Genomic DNA, 7,500 nt, shown 5'->3' on the forward strand with positions numbered 1-7,500 from the left:
ACGGGGGGGGGGGGGACAAAGACAGGCGGCAGCAGCTTCGGTGAACGTCACCCGGGAGGCGACCGGGGCTGTCCCGGGGCAGTCCCGGGAAGCCGGCGTCCGACACAGGGAACCGTCAGCTGCCGGACCGGGGCGAATCCCCGCGGCCACGGCAGGGGTGGGGGCTCGAAGACAGCCGGCAGCCGCTTCGGTGAACGTCACCCGGGAGGAGACTGGGGCCCTCCCGGGACCGTCCCGGGAAGACGACGTTCGGCACGAGATCCCGGCCGCGGCCGGACCGGCTCGAAGCCTCGCGGTCCCGGCAGCAGCCGGAGCCGCTCGCCGCCTCGGGCTCCCGGCCCCCTACAGATCCGGCGACTCGTTCGCGGGCGGCGGGGGGAGGCAGTGGAGGGGGTGCGGGGGAGAAGCGGCAGCGGAGGCGGAGGGGGGGGGGCTCGAAGACAGCCGGCAGCCGCTTCGGTGAACGTCACCCAGGAGGCGATCGGGGCCGTCCCGGGGCCGTCCCGGGATGCCGGCTTCCGGCACGGGGTCCCGGCCGCGGCCGGACCGGCTCGTATCCCCGCGGCTCCGGCAGGGGGGGGGGGGGGCCTCGAAGACAGCCGGCAGTCGCCTCGGTGAACGTCACCCGGCCGGCTGACCGCGGCCGTTCCGGGGCCGTCCCGGGAAGCCTGCGACAGGCACGGGGTCCCAGCCGCGGCCGGACCGACTCGAAGCCCCGCGGCCCCCGGCACGGGGGAGGCCCAAAGACTGGCGGCAGCCGCTTCGCTGAACGTCACCCGGCCGGCGACCGGGGCCGTCCCGGGGGCCGTCCCGGGATGCCCGGCATCCGGCACGGGGTCCCGGCCGCGGCCGGAGCGGCTCGAATCCCCGCGGTCCCGGCAGCAGCCGGAGCCGCTCGCCCGTTCGGGCTCCCGGCACCCTACGGATCCGGCGACTCGTTCGCCGGCGGCGGGGGGAGGCAGTGAAGGAGGTGCGGGCAGAAGCGGCAGCGGAGGCGGAGGGGGGGGGGGGCTCGAAGACAGCCGGCAGCCGCTTCGGAGAACGTCACCCGGCCGGCGACCGCGGCCGTTCCGGGGCCGTCCCGGGAAGCCTGCGACAGGCACGGGGTCCCGGCCTCGGCCGGACCCGCACTGGGTGCCGCCGCCTCGGGCTCTCGGGACGGTATGGATCCGCCGACTCGTTCGCCGGCGGCGGGGGGGAGGCAGTGGAGGGGGTGCGGGGAGAAGCGGCAGCGGAGGCGGAGGGGGGGGGGGGCTCGAAGACAGCCGGCAGCCGCTTCGGTGAACGTCACCCGGCCGGCGACCGGGGGCCGTCCCGGGGCCGTCCGGGGATGCCGGCTTCCGGCACGGGGTCCCGGCCGCGGCCGGAGCGGCTCGAATCCCCGCGGTCCCGGCAGCAGCCGGAGCCGCTCGCCGTTCGGGCTCCCGGCACCCTACAGATCCGGCGACTCGTTCGCGGGCGGCGGGGGGGAGGCAGTGGAGGGGGTGCGGGCAGAAGCGGCCGCGGAGGCGGAGGGGGGGGGGGGGGGCTCGAAGACAGCCGGCAGCCGCTTCGGTGAACGTCACCCGGGAGGCGACCGGGACCGGCCCGGGAAGCCATCGTCCGGCCCCCGGATCCCGGCCGCGGCCGGACCGGCTCGAAGCCCCGCGGCCCCCGGCACGGGGGAGGCCCAAAGACTGGCGGCAGCCGCTTCGCTGAACGTCACCCGGCCGGCGACCGGGGCCGTCCCGGGGCCGTCCCGGGATGCCGGCTTCCGGCACGGGGGTCCCGGCCGCGGCCCGGACCGGCTCGAATCCCCGCGGTCCCGGCAGCAGCCGGAGCCGCTCGCCGTTCGGGCTCCCGGCACCCTACGGATCCGCCGACTCGTTCGCCGGCGGGCGGGGGGGAGGCAGTGGAGGGGGTGCGGGCAGAAGCGGCAGCGGAGGCGGAGGGGGGGGGGGCTCGAAGACAGCCGGCAGCCGCTTCGGTGAACGTCACCCGGCCGGCGACCGGGGCCGTCCCGGGGCCGTCCGGGGATGCCGGCTTCCGGCACGGGGTCCCGGCCGCGGCCGGAGCGGCTCGAATCCCCGCGGTCCCGGCAGCAGCCGGAGCCGCTCGCCGTTCGGGCTCCCGGCACCCTACAGATCCGGCGACTCGTCGCCGGCGGCGGGGGGAGGCAGTGGAGGGGGTGCGGGGAGAAGCGGCAGCGGAGGCGGAGGGGGGGGGGGGCTCGAAGACAGCCGGCAGCCGCTTCGGTGAACGTCACCCGGCCGGCGACCGGGGCCGTCCCGGGGCCGTCCGGGGATGCCGGCTTCCGGCACGGGGTCCCGGCCGCGGCCGGAGCGGCTCGAATCCCCGCGGGTCCCGGCAGCAGCCGGAGCCGCTCGCCCGTTCGGAGCTCCCGGCACCCTACAGATCCGGCGACTCGTTCGCCGGCGGCGGGGGGAGGCAGTGGAGGGGGTGCGGGGAGAAGCGGCAGCGGAGGCGGAGGGGGGGGGGGGCTCGAAGACAGCCGGCAGCCGCTTCGGTGAACGTCACCCGGGAGGCGACCGGGACCGGCCCGGGAAGCCATCGTCCGGCCCGGGATCCCGGCCGCGGCCGGAACCGGCTCGAATCCCCGCGGCCCCGGCACGGGGGAGGCCCAAAGACTGGCGGCAGCCGCTTCGCTGAACGTCACCCGGCCGGCGACCGGGGCCGTCCCGGGGCCGTCCCGGGATGCCGGCTTCCGGCACGGGGGTCCCGGCCGCGGCCGGACCGGCTCGAATCCCCCCGGTCCCGGCAGCAGCCGGAGCCGCTCGCCGTTCGGGCTCCCCGGCACCCTACGGATCCGGCGACTCGTTCGCCGGCGGCGGGGGGGAGGCAGTGGAGGCGGTGCGGGGAGAAGCGGCAGCGGAGGCGGAGGGGGGGGCGGGGGGGACGATAGTGGCGGGGGGCGGGGGGTGCTCGAAGGCAGCCGGCAGCCGGTTCGGTGAACATTCGCCGGGGCGGGGGGGCGACCTGTCCGTGCCCGGGGCAGCCCCGGGAAGCCGGCAGCCAGCACGGGGTCCCGGCAGCACCTGTTCCCTGCCCTGGGACTTGCCGTGCCCGGCGGCCGGTTGCCGGGTGGGGGGAGCGATGAGAGGCGGGGCGCAGCGGCCGGGGGCAGCGCCGGGCCGCAGCGGGGGGCTGGGCGGGGTGGGGTAGGCGTCGAGAGGCAAGCCCTCGGCTGCAGCGAATGTTCGGCGGTGCGGGGCGGGGGGGGGACGGGACGACACGTTGGGGGCGCCGAGTCCGAGCCACCCCCGGCCCCAGGGGCGGCCGGAGGGGGAGGCCGGTGCCTGGCCCTGGGAGCTGCTGGGCGCCGGATGGCCGAGGGTGCGTCAGAAGCCGCCCGAGCGGTCGAGCAGGTCCTCCAGAAAGGCCTAGGGTGGCTTCGAGGGCCCCGGGAGCAGTCGAGGGAGGCCTCCAGGCAGGTCTGGAGTGGATGGGAGGCCTTCCAAAGCAGACAAGGGAGCCTGCAGAGCGTGCGGGGGAGGCTTCTGGTGCGGCCTGGGGTGGGACGGAAGCCTGCAGAGCGTGCGGGGGAGGCTTCTGGTGCGGCCTGGGGTGGCTGAGAAGCCTGCAGAGCGTGCGGGAGAGGCTTCTGTTGGGGCCTGGGGTGGCTGAGAAGCCTGCAGAGCGTGCGGGGGAGGCTTCTGCTGCGGCCTGGGGTGGCTGAGAAGCCTGCAGAGCGTGCGGGGGAGGCTTCTGCTGCGGCCTGGGGTGGCTGAGAAGCCTGCAGAGCGTGCGGGGGAGGCTTCTGCTGCGGCCTGGGGTGGCTGAGAAGCCTGCAGAGCGTGCGGGGGAGGCTTCTGGTGCGGCCTGGGGTGGCTGAGAAGCCTGAAGAGCGTGCGGGGGAGGCTTCTGGTGCGGCCTGGGGTGGCTGAGAAGCCTGAAGAGCGTGCGGGAGAGGCTTCTGGTGCGGCCTGGGGTGGCTGAGAAGCCTGCAGAGCGTGCGGGGGAGGCTTCTGGTGCGGCCTGGGGTGGCTGAGAAGCCTGAAGAGCGTGCGGGAGAGGCTTCTGCTGCGGCCTGGGGTGGCTGAGAAGCCTGCAGGGCGTGCGGGAGAGGCTTCTGCTGCGGCCTGGGGTGGCTGAGAAGCCTGCAGAGCGTGCGGGAGAGGCTTCTGGTGCGGCCTGGGGTGGGTCGGAAGCCTGCAGAGCGTGCGGGAGAGGCTTCTGCTGCGGCCTGGGGTGGGTCGGAAGCCTGCAGAGCGTGCGGGGGAGGCTTCTGCTGCGGCCTGGGGTCTCTGGGTGGCCTCTAGAGAGGTGCAAAAGACCCTCTGGGTTGGGCTGGGGTGGCTCTTGGACCCCTGCCACACAGTGGAGAGCGGCCTCCGGCCCGCCACCTGTGTCCCTGTGTGCCTGAGTGCCTGTGTCCCTGTGTCCCTGTGTCCCTGAGTGCCTGAGTGCCTGAGTGCCTGTGTCCCTGTGTCCCTGTGTCCCTGTGTCCCTGTGTGCCTGAGTGCCTGTGTCCCTGTGTCCCTGTGTCCCTGTGTCCCTGAGTGCCTGAGTGCCTGAGTGCCTGTGTCCCTGTGTCCTTGTGTCCCTGTGTCCCTGTGTCCCTGTGTGCCTGAGTGCCTGTGTCCCTGTGTCCCTGTCTGTGTACCTGTGTGCGAGAGTGTCCGGCACGCCACCCAGCGGCGGCGGGCAAGCAGGTAGGCGGGTGGGCGGGCCGGCGAGGGCCAGTGTGAGTTTGGGGGGTGGGAGGGGAGGCGGCAGCTGGAAGCGTCAGAGGAGGGGGCGTGGCTCCGGCTGGCCCCGGGAGCAGGTTCCCGGGACCGGGACCGGCTGGACCCGGCGAGTGGTTGATCCCGGGGCGGGGGGCAGAGGCGGCGGGAAGCGGCAGCTGCGTGTGCGGCGGGGGGGGTGGAGGGCGAACCGCGGCGGGAAGCGGATGCTTCAGAGCAGGTTACGGGGGCGGGGACGGACGACACCACCTGTCCCCGCCCCGGGACGGGCTGGACCCGGCGCCCTGGACCCGGCGCCGTGTACCCGCCGCCGCCCCCGCCGCCGCCCCCCTCCGCCACCCCGGGACCCCGACGTTTTTTGGCGCCCGCGCCTTTTTTTGCTCCCCGCCTGCCCGCGCTGCCCCGGGCCCTCCCCCGGGGCGGGGCGGGAGGGAGGGAGGGACGGACGGACGGGTAGCCGGGGATCTCCGAGCGCGCGCCACCAGACCGAGGCGGGTCCCGGCGGCGGCGGCGGCGGCGGCGGCGGCGGCGGCAGCAGCAAGCGACGGCGGGGGGGGCAGGCTAGGGAGAGAGGGGGAGCGGCATGCGGTAGGGCTGGGGGGTTTGTTTCGGGGGGGAGGGGTGGGGGGGGGTGGCAGCGGTCAGCGAGAGCGGGGAGAGGGGGAGCGGCATGCGGTAGGGCTGGGGTGTTTTTGGGGTGGGGGCGTTGGGGGGATTAGCGGGCGGGCGGGCAGCCCAGCCAAGCGGCAAGCCGGGGGGCGGGCGAGGGCGGCTTTAGGGCCGGAGGAGCGGAGCGCAACCTCCCCCGTGCAGGCTACAGCGTGGAGAGCAGCAAGTTTTTGGGGACGGGGGACGACGGACGGGAGGGGCAGCGGCGAGAGGCTAGCTGCGGCAAGGGGCACCGGCACGGCCGCCCTAACAGCGCCGCCTCGGTCGCAGGGGTTAGAGAGCAGCCGGGCAGCCCGCGTCGCGATCCCCCCTCCAGGGGACAATGTGGGAAGGGGAAGCCGCGGCGGCTTTGGCGGGGGGTGCCCAGCTGCTAGCGGCTTCGGGGGGCAGTTAGCGGCGGCGGGGCGGGGGGAGATGGGTCGCGGCAGCGGCAAGAGATAACGGCGGGCGGGGGGGCTCCGTGCAAAGCGGTAACGGGAGCCGGGGGGTGTGGGGAGCTGGGGGTGGCAGCAGCGGCAAGAGGCAACGTCGGGAGGGGGGGCTCCGCGCAAACCGGTAACGGGGGCCGGGGGGTGTGGGGGGGGGCGGTGGCGGCCGCGGCAAGAGGCAACGGCAGGCGGGGGGGCTCCGCGCAAACCGGCAGCGGGGGGGGGGGGCGGGGGGTAGCGGCAAGAGGCAACGGCGGGAAGGGGGGGCTCCGCGCAAACCGCTAACGGGAGCCGGGGGGTGTGGGGAGCTGGGGGTGGCAGCAGCGGCAAGAGGCAACGTCGGGAGGGGGGGCTCCGCGCAAACCGGTAACGGGGGCCGGGGGGTGTGGGGGGGGGCGGTGGCGGCCGCGGCAAGAGGCAACGGCAGGCGGGGGGGCTCCGCGCAAACCGGCAGCGGGGGGGGGGCGGGGGTAACGGCAAGAGGCAACGGCGGGAAGGGGGGGCTCCGCGCAAACCGGCAGCGGGGGGGGGGCGGGGGTAGCGGCAAGAGGCAACGGCGGGAAGGGGGGGCTCCGCGCAAACCGGCAGCGGGGGGGGGGGCGGGGGTAGCGGCAAGAGGCAACGGCGGGAAGGGGGGGCTCCGCGCAAACCGGCAGCGGGGGGGGGGGCGGGGGGTAGCGGCAAGAGGCAACGGCGGGAAGGGGGGGCTCCGCGCAAACCGGCAGCGGGTGGGGGCGGGGGGTAGCGGCAAGAGGCAACGGCGGGAAGGGGGGGCTCCGCGCAAACCGGCAGCGGGGGGGGGGCGGGGGGTAGCGGCAAGAGGCAACGGCGGGAAGGGGGAGCTCCGCGCAAACCGGCAGCGGGGGGGGGGCGGGGGTAGCGGCAAGAGGCAACGTCGGGAGGGGGGGCTCCGCGCAAACCGGCAGCGGGGGGGGGGCGGGGGTAGCGGCAAGAGGCAACGTCGGGAGGGGGGGCGCCGCGCAAACCGGCAACGGGGGCGGGGGGGGAGGCGGTCAGGGGCGGGGGGAGATTTCTAGAGATGCCGGCAGACCTTCTCCCCGGAGAACAGCGCTGTTGAAGAAAAGACTGCTTCAGAACACAACCTTTAATGAAAGACGCTCGATGAAAACAACACTTAATAAAAGAAGGTTTCATGCCGACTGCCTCTCTTCATTTACGCCGCCGCGGGGGGGGGGGGTTGGGGGCCGGGCGGGCGATACCAGGCGGCCCTCGTCCCGGGGACCACGTCTACCCCGCGGTTCCAGCCTCCGCGCGCTAAGTGCCCGCCCGGCCGCGGGGAGCACGTCTACCTCCTGCCGCACGGCTCAGTGCACTAAGTCCCCCCTCGCCATGGAGAGCACGTCTACCTGCCAGCTCAGGGAGAGCACGTCTACTCACCGAGGGAGAGCACGTCTACCACCTGGGAAGGAGAGCACGTCTACCTCCTGGGAAGGAGAGCACGTCTACCTCCTCGGGAAGGAGAGCACGTCTACCTCCTGGGAAGGAGAGCACGTCTACCTCCTCGGGAAGGAGAGCACGTCTACCTCCTGGGAAGGAGAGCACGTCTACCTCCTCGGGAAGGAGAGCACGTCTACCTCCTGGGAAGGAGAGCACGTCTACCTCCTCGGGAAGGAGAGCACGTCTACCTCCTGGGAAGGAGAGCACGTCTACCTCCTGGGAAGGAGAGCACGTCTACCTCCTCGGGAAGGAGAGCACGT

This window comes from Melanerpes formicivorus, unplaced genomic scaffold (genome assembly GCF_026170545.1).
Source record: "Melanerpes formicivorus ecotype bairdi unplaced genomic scaffold, bMelFor1.0.p_v2 SCAF_521, whole genome shotgun sequence".
NCBI classification, from domain to species: Eukaryota; Metazoa; Chordata; class Aves; order Piciformes; family Picidae; genus Melanerpes; species Melanerpes formicivorus.